Here is a 10867-nt window from a genome sequence, read left to right as displayed (position 1 = left end):
AGGGTAGAAAAGAGGAAAGCCTAACGGAAAGAGAGAAAGCGAAGGAGGAAAGAGCAGCACAGAAGAGACGGTGCAAAAAGAGAGAGTTCACGTTAGCGAACGAAGTATGAGTACTTCAAAGAGTAATCGCTAAGCGTTGAGGTGGGAGTCTGGAAAGACACTGCAGTTGCAACGCACTGGGTCCGCCAGAAGGAAGTGTTTAAATCCGACGGCTCTGATCACAGAGAAACAAAACACTAGACCGTTACCCCGACAACTTGCACAGCGTGAAGGCACATTCAATGAAAGCGGCCCGTCTTCCACTTCGCCCAGAGTTTCCACGCTTCTGGCTACATGACAAGTGCCCTGCATTTGCAGAAAGACCTGACTACACTCTTTACACATCCGGTGGCTTATCACTCGAGAACCTTGACCCTGCAGAATGCAATTACAGCATCTTTGAGAAAGAGCTGTTGGTTATAAAAGAGGTTTTCTTAACTTGGCATCACTTAATGCAGGGGGGTAGACATCCCATGACCGTTGTGATGGACCATAGAAATCTGGAATTTCTTAAGACTACAAAACCAGTAAACCAAAGACAAAACCGTTGAATCCACTTCTTCTCCCGCTTTGATTTTACGGTCCCTTACAAACCAGGCCATATGAACACAGAGGCTGATGCTTATCCAGGATGTGTGCTAAACCTACCATTGAAGAAGAAGGGTTACCATTCATTATACCAGATAAAATCATCATGGTTGACAGACCCATACTTAAGCATGGGAAAAAATCTTGCAACAATTATATAACAAAGCGTCTAGAAAGAGGTTTCTAGAAAAAGATCATAACCATACGGAAAACAGCTTGTTATATCGTTTAGATTGTCTTTGGTTACCCACACGAGAAAGCCAATTGTATGCTCTCAAATGGTGTCATGATGCACCAGGTGCAAGACATTTCGGGGTCTTCAAGACACAAAAGAAGCTGGAAAGAGTTACCAAGCCTAGGTAAATAGTCAGGTAAGAAGGAGGGTTGTCTTTGACACGTTTTTCTTATGTTTGATTCCTTGTTCTGGGCTAGTTGTTCCACGCTTAGACTGCTTCTCTGCAGGTTATAGGAGTGCATTGTATTTACTCTCAGCTCTACCCAAGCTATCATTTATATACTATTAGGCTCAATGAAACCTGTTTAAGGTTTACTTCAATTTGTGTGCAGAATCAAGTAAAGAAGTACCCTGTCCTGCAATTAAGTACACCCGACTCCCCACACTTGGTATCACTGCGGTTCTAGTACCTAGAACCCATCTTGTGTTACAGATAGGAATCCCCTTTTCAGATGGTTCAGGAAAGACACAACAGGACTGCAGGTAAACACATGTCTTATTCCTGGCTAAATCTTATGCCTGCCTTGTCACACACTTGACCCAATCATGTATTAAAGGCTTCCTTTTTGTCACCCTACACAGCTCCTGTGGTGGTCTGGATTGGGGGATAAGAAAGGGACGCAACCGATAAGTCACCCCAGCCCTGTTTAATTGCTCCCTATCCTATTACTAAACAGGAGGGGAGTGAATAGACTCAGCAGTGGTGGATCCATTGCATGGTTCCTAAGGACACTCTCCTGCATCAACGACCAGGAGTCTGGACAAGGGGTGTGAGCTGCTACAGAACCAAACCAATCAACAGTAGTACTATGCTAATCAAATAAAAGAATGTCCAAGCAATATTCAATATAAATAGGATCTTTAATTATCTAACAAACTCGCAACACTAAAAATGCTACTTTTCCACCTCTGGAAGGGAATATCTATAGAAAGCAGACTTTAGAATAAAGGGCCATTTTGGGTTTGTAGACAGGGGTGTTCAGGCAAAGATTTCAACAGCAAAATGTCAAAGTTATTGAATATGTCTTTCAAAAGGTGGAGAAGAGGGGGTTTACAGGTTACTAGCATCATTTAAGGTGACCCAGAGGGCTTCTTTAAATACTTTTAATTCTTGTCTTTCAGGGCTCAATAATGTCAATTCAGGCTTCTAGGCACTTTTCTCCAGTCAAGAGGGGCGATTCATTCTGTCCCATCGGTTAGTCAGCATTCATGCCATTTTGAGTCGTGCACCCAGTGGATTCAGTCGCGTTCGAAGAACTGTCAAAATGTTGAGCCAGCTGTAGAGTTGGGTTGAGACGATACAGGGTTGAGTAGGGTCGAGTAGATGCTTCTGTTAGAACTAATGGAAGGTCGAGATGCAGAGAGTTGGGTTAGTGACTTGTAGGAAGTCCAGTTGGTGGCTGAGTTTAGACAATGCACTTCAATGTGTTTATTCGGCAGGGATACGTGTCGAAACGGACGGTGGGTGGACAGAAGTACTTGGAGTGCTAAAGGCAGCATGCAGGTTCTGAAGAGGCTAACCAAGGTTCAAACGCAGTTGAGCTGACTTGAAGGGTGTCTCGAGGCAATATATGGGCTTTGGGTATCTTTCTTGGCCTTGCAGTCATTGGGAGACAGAGTTCAGTGTCCCAGGGGCAAAGGGAGTCCTTTCTTCTGCCCTTCCCAACCAGAAAAAGTGGGGAGGGCACTTGTAGAGTTCTGTCACCTCCAGTCACATGGTCCTAGGTACCAGTGACACATTTGCAGTAGGCTTTGTCCAGCCAGCTGGTCATTCCAAATAGGCCCATGGGATGTTTAGGGAGAAGAGCTTGCCTCTACCTTGGAGCTCCCTGCCTTCACCTTTATGGCAGAGGACTTTGGAGCAGACCTTACTTCTTCAAATATGACCCACAGATGAATCGAGGCCACCCCCTATGTAGGCAAAATGCCACCTCAGATTGGTCCCTATCAAGAATGGGGTTCCAATACGGCTGCTGTAAAAAAAAATCCTTTGCTTTCTGATGCCATACCCAGAGTGTTTTGACTGCAGGCAGGTAACAGGAGGAGGGTAACAGGAAGTTTGGGAGCCCCAGCAACATCTCTGAAGTTAAAAAGTCACATGTCTTTTGAAACTTTGGGTTCCAGCAGCTGTCTTCAGGAATGCACCTGTGACATTGGAACCTGGCCGGGGCGTCACTGCAGGGCCGCCACTAGGGATGTCAGTAGACAACTACAACAAAGGTACATGGATGTGCTATGCTTTTTTGGCATGGCATATTATAAGTGGGGTCGGATTGGCAGAGCACAATTTCAAAAACAGTATTACCTGTGTCATATTACCAAAAAAGCTCAGGCTATCCCACCCTCATCAGCATACTTGCCAACCCTATCGATTTAGGCAGTAGGATACCGCTTTTTAAGCAGTCCTACCGCCTACCGATTTTTTGACACCAAATACCGATTTTTTTTTGTTTACATTTTTTTTTGCCTACGCCAGCTCGGGGGAGTCTTTCAAGGGCTCCCCCGAGCTGGCGTACCGGGAGAATGCGCGGCATGCAGGCTTTTAATGTCAAAGGCACCCACGGCGGTGGGCTAAAGCGCCCCTCCGCCGTGGGTGCCTTTGGCAAAAGGCGCCATTAGCCCCCCACCACGCCAGCTCGGGGGAGTCTTTCAAGGACTTCCCCGAGCTGGCGTAGCGGGAGAAGGCATGGCATGCAGGCTGTTAATGTCAAAGGCACCCACGGCGGTGGGCTAAAAGCGCCCCTCCGCCGCGGGTGCCTTTGGCAAAAGGCGCCATTAGCCCCCCACCACACCAACTCGGGGGAGTCTTTCAAGGACTTCCCTGAGCTGGCATAGCGGGAGAAGGCGCAGTATGCAGGCTTTTAATATCAAAGGCACCCACAGCGGTGGGCTAAAAGCGCCCCTCCACCGCGGCTGCCTTTGGCCAAAGGTGCCATTAGCCCCCCACCACGCCAGCTCGGGGGAGTCTTTCAAGGACTTCCCCGAGCTGGTGTACCGGGAGAATGCGCAGCATGCAGGCTTTTAATGTCAAAGGCACCCACGGCGATGGGTTAAAGCGCCCCTCCGCCGCGGGTGCCTTTGGCAAAAGGCGCCATTAGCCCCCCACCACGCCAGCTCGGGGGAGTCTTTCAAGGACTTCCCCGAGCTGGCGTAGCGGGAGAAGGCATGGCATGCAGGCTGTTAATGTCAAAGGCACCCACGGCGGTGGGCTAAAAGCGCCCCTCTGCCGCAGGTGCCTTTGTCAAAAGGCGCCATTAGCCCCCCACCACGCCAACTCGGGGGAGTCTTTCAAGGACTTCCCCGAGCTGGCGTAGCGGGAGAAGGCGCTGCATGCAGGCTGTTAATGTCAAAGGCACCCACGGCGGTGGGCTAAAAGCACCCCTCCACCACGGGTGTCTTTGGCCAAAGGCGCCATTAGCCCCCCACCACGCCAGCTCGGGGGAGTCTTTCAAGGACTTCCCCGAGCTGGCGCAGCGGGAGAAGGCGCAGCATGCAGGCCTTCGATGTAAAAGGCGCCCATGGAGGTGGGCGAAGGGCGCCCCTCCGCCGCGAGTGCCTTTCACAAAAGGCGCCATTAGCCCGCCACAAGGTCAACTCCGGCGAGTCTTTCAAGGGCTCCCCCGAGCTGGCGTGATGGCAGAAGGCGTGGCAGGCGCCTCATTGTCATTGAAAGCACCCGCGGCGGCGGGCTCATTCAATGACAATGGGCTGCTGACGCGCCCTATTCCTATCATTACCTCCTCCCCTGACTATTTTTGAAACTTTAAGATTCCTACAGATTTTTGGTCACAGAATGTTGGCATGTATGCATCAGATGGCATACTGTTACAGTTCTGAAGGCTAATGCACTGGCCATGATGACAGCTGGGTTCTAGTCTAATAAAGGATTTCCATGATGTGCTGTGCACAGAGTACTACTGCTGGTTCTATTTGTTTAGGCTAATGAGTCTTTTGTGAGATCCTGCAGCAATGGGTGGGTGTGTGCCAAACCATATGTGCCAACAATATCCATTCGAATCCGGAGACTCTAATACAGTCCTGGTTTACATTTTGCATTCTGGCGCTTGTAGTTCTTGATTTCTCCATTATAAAGCCATGCCTACAAGTCTCAGAATGCAAAGTTAAAAGCAGGACAGGCATAAATCTCCCAAATGGAATGGATAGCGCGACATGCATGTCGAACATAAATGCTGGGATGAGGACAATTGACATGGAGGTAATGCCTAGATTATTTCCCAGTAATCTTCATTACTTCTAGTCCAACTCTTCCTCGGCCCGGTACTGAGACTCCCCTCCCACCCAGTATGAGCACGATCATCACTCGACGCTGCTGTTGTAGAGCAAACGGAAGGGGTTTTACCGTCAAGGCACGGGAGGGAGGAGCAATAACTTGTACTTATTGTTTTGCATAATAGCTCCAGTCCTATCCCGACGTAAACACTGTGAGTATCCAGCGAATCTAAGCAGTTTGCGTTCGCTTTTTTCACAATTTCACTGTACTCGCTGAGAGGTGGGTGGCAAGAGATATAGAAGGGACAGCCCGAACACGGGAATAGTTTGAGCCTCCCGCTTGGCTGGGGTTGCGCTTCGCAAGTCTGGCAGAGAGAAGCCGTTAAATGCGAGTGGTGTTTTCTGTGCAACTCCTGCTCCTCCTTCACATCTACACTCCTGCAGAGAGGCTTGGTCTAGGCGGTTATTGGAGAAGTAAGTTGTGTGTGTGTGTACAATCTTGACATTACGAACGCTTACATGTCAGGGTCCTCGTCAGGACAGAACATGTGTGCATAGCGGTGACGTTGACGAACCGGATTTTGAAATCCCGAGCCGCGTGCCAACCAACACCTGCGAGGCGCAGGTATGATAGAATCTTTTTATAGAAATAACCACTGGCAGTTGCAACGCTCGCGCTTGACACGGTCACGCTGTAGGATATATGATCATCTTTTCAAGATCTTCCGGCTGATTTAGTAGTCATACGTTGAAGTGTTGAAAAATAAAAAGTGGTGTAAATGGAAAAATGCAGAAAAAGCAACTCAAAGCTCGCGGGTGGCGTTGGCAGAGTTGGTAATGTTCAGGTTTTCTGACGTTCTTATGTCCTTACAGACTCAACCAGTGGTGGCGCGTGTTGTATTCCCGCCCGCGGTGGGCGCACGCGGGGGCTGGAAGGTCCAGGCTAGGCCGCGCGGCCTGTGGCGCAGCGCCAGCGCGAGCTGCAGGGACAGACACCCACACGCGTTGCTGGTCTGCCCCGGAACTGCCTCCCAAACGCGGGGGCGGGGCTTTTATTAGAGACGCCCTGCGTCACCGCGTAGCGGGACGCAGGGCGGAACATAACATTCCTCCTTTATTATAAAACAAACAAACACAATACAACTGCAATCAACTGGACGTTCACCGGTAGTCTACGGGGTGTGTTGGCTACCACACATAGTCACTTAGCTTGGCTGGCGGCCTCGTGGCAGTTCTCAGGCCGTATCGCCCTTCTCGGGGACTACCCCCCCTTGGCCCCGGATCTGGCTCACCTTCATTGGTGGTATCCTCGAGGCTAGGGGCATCCAGCGGTTCCCAAGTCCTGTGCCCCGCTCCTGTTTCGTCCGGGATGGATCCGGGTTCCTCTTCGCTGGACCGAGCATCCTCATCCTCCCGGTGGTCCTCTTTGTCTGTCCACATGGTGTGGGGCACCGCCTTGAACCACGACGAATTCCTCGTCACTTGACGGCGTCCTCGTGTCACTGTCACCATGGTTCCGCGCCGATCACTGACGGTCCATGGCAGTTCATCGTATCTGGTGTTGAGTTTTGCCTTGGTGGGGTTGCGTAGCATGATGACTTGATCCCCTACTTGATGGTTGGACGGCCTGGCTCTCCTCTTGCCGCTCATGTGGGCATTGGCACTCCTTCTCCTCATTTCTGTGCGTTCTTCGTTGACCCCGTCCGGGGTCCTGCTCGGATGGTGCGGAATCGAGGATCTGATAACGGTGCCGAACATAAGGTCCGCCGGTGGTATACCGGTTGTGCTGTGGGGGGTGACCCGATAGTTTCTGAGGAAACGGTACAGATCAACTTTCCATGGGCTGGCATTCGCCTTGGATACCCTTAGCACTTTGTTAATTGTTCTCATGAACCGTTCCACATCCCCGTTTGCCTGGGGCCATCCCGGCATGATGTGGTGGTACTGTATATTGAGTTCTTGCAAATAGTTCTTGAATTCCACCCCTGTGAACGGCGGCCCGTTGTCGCTTTTGATGGAGGTGGGTAATCCGTGAGTTGCGAACATCTTTTCGATGGCCGGAATGACCACTTCCGCCGCGGTGGATTCGACTATTTCCACTTCAGGATAGCGCGAGTGATCGTCAATGGCCACCAGTAGGTAGAGGCCTTCTCGTAGCTTACAGAAGTCAATGCTGATTGCCTCCCACCGAGAGCTGCCGCGTTCAGCCGATAGAATTGGTTCCGGTTCTGGCGGGGCTCCCGTTATCTGACAGGATAGGCACGTGCTGATTAGGGCCTCTACACGTTCCTCGATCTGGGGAAACCATACCCTGTGCCTTATACGGGCCTTTGTTCTAGCCAGTCCTTGGTGTCCTTCATGTGCTAGGGCCACAACCCTGGCTTGTAGTTTGAGAGGAATTACGATGCGGTTTCCTCGGAGTATCACCCCCCCTTCAGTGATCGACAGATCTTGCCTGACGGTGAACATGCCGGACAGAAACCCTTTCGCTTCCTCTGTCCTGTTGTGGGTGTGTCTCATGAAAGTCTTCCAATCACTCGAGATGATGGCATCTTTCACCAAGTCGCAACAAGGGTCCTTGTGGGTTTCCGACTCAATTTCCTCGATGCTCACCGCCTTAGGCCTCATTGCGCGTACCACTTGGCATATGTGTTCCTCAGTCTCTTCGGCCACTTGGATCTCTTGGTGGGTCGCCGCTCGCGGATGTCTCGAGAGAAAATCCGCGGGGTTTCCACTGCCTGGCTGGTAGATGAGATCAAAGTCGTATTGCTGAAGGTGTAGGAGCCATTTGGTGATTCGTGCCGGAGGGTGCGACGATGTCCCCATGAAGATGGGCAGCAGGGGTTTGTGGTCCGTGATTGTCGTGAACCGACGCCCATATAAGTAGAGGTGAAAATGCTGGCACCCCCACAACACGGCGATGGCCTCCTTTTCGATGTGAGAGTACCTCTGTTCGGTCTCCGTGAGGGCTCTCGATGCGTACGCTATCGGCCTTTTCTCCCCTTCCTTTGTTACCTGCATCAGGATGGCACCGAGCCCAACCGGGCTTGCGTCCACGAACAGTTCAGTGGGCAGCTCGGTGTTGTAATATGCCATTTTGGTGTCGACAGACAGGGATTCTTTGATGCTTTCGAACGAGTCCTGGCATTTCTGCCCCCAGTCCCACTTGGTGTTGGCCTTCGTCAGTTCCCGTAATGGCTCAGATAGGGTGGCCAGGTCTCGGATAAACCTCCCGCAGTAGGTGGCCATGCCTAGGAAACTGCGTACTTCCGTGGGGTTCATTGGTGGGCTTGCGGCCTGAATGTCTGCGACCTTCTGGGGGTCAGGGGAGATGCCCGTGCTGCCAAACTTGTAGCCAAAGAAGGTGATCTCTGATCTGAGGAACTCACACTTCTCCCGGTGTATGGTGAGCCCAGCCTCTTGTAGTCTGTCCAGTAGGGTTCGAAGCCTCTTGATGTGCTCTTCCGTGTCGGGGGCGTGAATCAAAATGTCATCACTCACATTGAGGACACCAGGGATGCCCCTGATGACCTCTTGAATGGTTTGCTGGAATACCTCAGCTGCCGACGATATCCCGAAGCTCAGGCGTTTGTATCTCCGCAGCCCCAAATGCGTCGAGAATGTCGTGATATAGCGAGAGTCCCTGTGGAGCTTGAGTTGGTGATACCCCGCCTTCAGGTCAACCTTCGAGAATACACGGGAACCCGTGAGGTCAGCCACGATTTCATCGATTGTTGGTGTGATGTGGCGCTCTCTTTTAATGGCAGTGTTCGGGAGGCGCATGTCTATACAGATCCGCACTTTTCCAGGCTGTTTGGGTTTCCGCGTTACCACCATTGGCGAGACCCATGGTGTGGGTCCTGTGACCTCTTCTATGATGCCGGCTTCTTCCAAAGCCTTGAGTTCCTGCTCCACTTGCTCTCTCATGTGGAATGGGGTTCTCCGATGTCTTACGGCCTTGGGCTGTACTGTTTCATCAATGTGTAGTTTGATGGTTTTGCCCTTCAGACAGCCTATTCCCTCTTGCAGCTGGGGGTATTGCCTCAGTATGTTCTCCACCTCCTCGCCCGCATCGACGTGGCAGACGAATTTAACCACTCCCAGATCTTCTGCTGCGTCCCCACTCAGGAGGCTTTCAATTCCTGCCCTCACGACATAGACTTTCGACCATAGTCTATTTTCACCGTGTTCCAGCATGGTGCGGAATCTGCCAATCACTGGTAGGGGCTTCCGGCTGCCGTATGCGTATAGCAGCGTGTCTGTGCTTTTCAGCTCTGGTGGAGGGTTTAGAGTCTGGAATGTGCTTGTGGGCATCACATTCACTGAGGCGCCTGTGTCAATGGTCATAAGGATGCTCTGGTTTTGGACGGTGACCATGCATTTGCGCCTTCGGGCAGATTTTCTTTGCGGTCCTTGACCTTGGCTCAATGCATGCACCAGATATACCTTCCTTCCTTTTCTGTCGTTGTCTTTACTGGGATTCTGCTGCATCGTCGAGACGTCATCCCCTTCTTCCTCCGTGGAGGAGTTAGCCACTGCGACCCGCCTTGCATTGGCTTGCTTCTTTTTCTTGGTCGCATTCTTCTCAGGAAGATTTTGTAGAGGCTGGATGGAGCTGCCCGCTGATCTGCATACATTCGCATAATGATCCTTCCTGCCGCATGCTCCACACGTGTTTCCTTGTGCGGGGCAGTTGCGACGGCCATGTCGTGGGCCACCACACCAGCCGCACTCTGTGGGCCCAGGAATGCGCGGTTGCCACCTGTTCTGGCCATATCCCCTACTGTGATCATCCCTCGAGGATGGTTTGTTGGCAATCTGGGCCACCACGGCTGTGTTGAGGGTAGGTTGCAATCTGTGTAGCGTGGCCTCCATGTTGGCCGCTCTGGTGTGAGCCAGTTCCCTTTGGCGTCCGAGTTCAAGGATGCGTTGTAAGGGAATACCTCTTTCGCTGAGGACCAGGCGTCTTAGTTTTTCTGAGTGTATGCCGTTGATAACTTGCCTCCTGATTTCCCTCTCCATATTTGTGAACTCGCAGGACATAGCCAATTTTCTCAATCTGGTGTGATACGCGTCTAAGGTTTCGTCCGCTGCCTGTATGGTGGTGCAGAAAATAAAAGTCTCGTAGTCCGGGTTTAGTTGAGGGAGAAAGTGAGCCGTGAGGGCATCTTTCGCGCTTTGGTATGCATCTTGGCCATCATCAACATTGAGGCAGTTGAAAATGCGCAATACCTCGTCACCCACACTGAGCAGTAGGTGTGCTTTCATCTTCCTGGCCGCCGTAATCTCCTTGCACTCCATCGCCATTTCAAACTTCTGGATCCACAGCTGCCATCTGGGTCCGCTTGACGATGGGTCCGTGAAGGGGTCAAACGGCTGGATTAGAGTTGACGACCCTCCTTGCGTGCGCGGCTGGGGGGATGACAGCGACAGGTTTGCTGCAATTCTGGATGGCGTGGTGGGCCCAGGGGTTGATGTGCCGGCCGCCATGTCGACGTGTACCTTGTCGGTGTTGTCGTGATTCGCTTAGATCACCGCCAGTGGCGTGGAAATGGGCCTTCTCTGGACGTGTTGCGGTCCCCAGCCACTGAGTGATGTCCTGGTTGGCAATCCGTGTCGCTGCACTCAAATGGGGGGGTGCCAGATGTTGAAGTGGCTCCACCATGCCCAGCAGGAGATCGTAGGGCGAATGAGAAATGCAGAGAGAAAAAAATTTCACCGAGTGTCCAAAAATTTCACCGCGATGGCTGTGGGCCATCGGTATGCTTTACACGC

General features: G+C 51.7%; 1 protein-coding gene across 6 annotated transcripts in view; it reads left to right on the top strand.

The window, feature by feature from the left end:
- The first annotated feature begins 5189 nt into the window (after positions 1-5189).
- The window catches only part of LOC138510347 (glycine N-phenylacetyltransferase-like), a 264370-nt gene continuing 258692 nt past the window's right edge, over positions 5190-10867 (top strand). For 2 of the 6 annotated variants that reach the window (XM_069625923.1, XM_069625920.1), the window contains exon 1: positions 5190-5304. The gene's annotated coding sequence lies outside the window, so the exon portion shown is untranslated. Of the gene's footprint in view, positions 5718-10867 lie in introns of all 6 variants that reach the window. The other 4 variants (XM_069625919.1, XM_069625924.1, XM_069625922.1 and 1 more) reach the window with 4 other exon arrangements.

The sequence above is a fragment of the Ambystoma mexicanum genome, chromosome 6p (assembly GCF_040938575.1).
Source record: "Ambystoma mexicanum isolate Mex_15411 chromosome 6p, UKY_AmexF1_1, whole genome shotgun sequence".
Lineage (NCBI taxonomy): Eukaryota > Metazoa > Chordata > Amphibia > Caudata > Ambystomatidae > Ambystoma > Ambystoma mexicanum.
The sequence above is the reverse complement of the archived record's forward strand: the minus strand, read 5'-3'. Positions and strand labels throughout refer to the sequence as shown.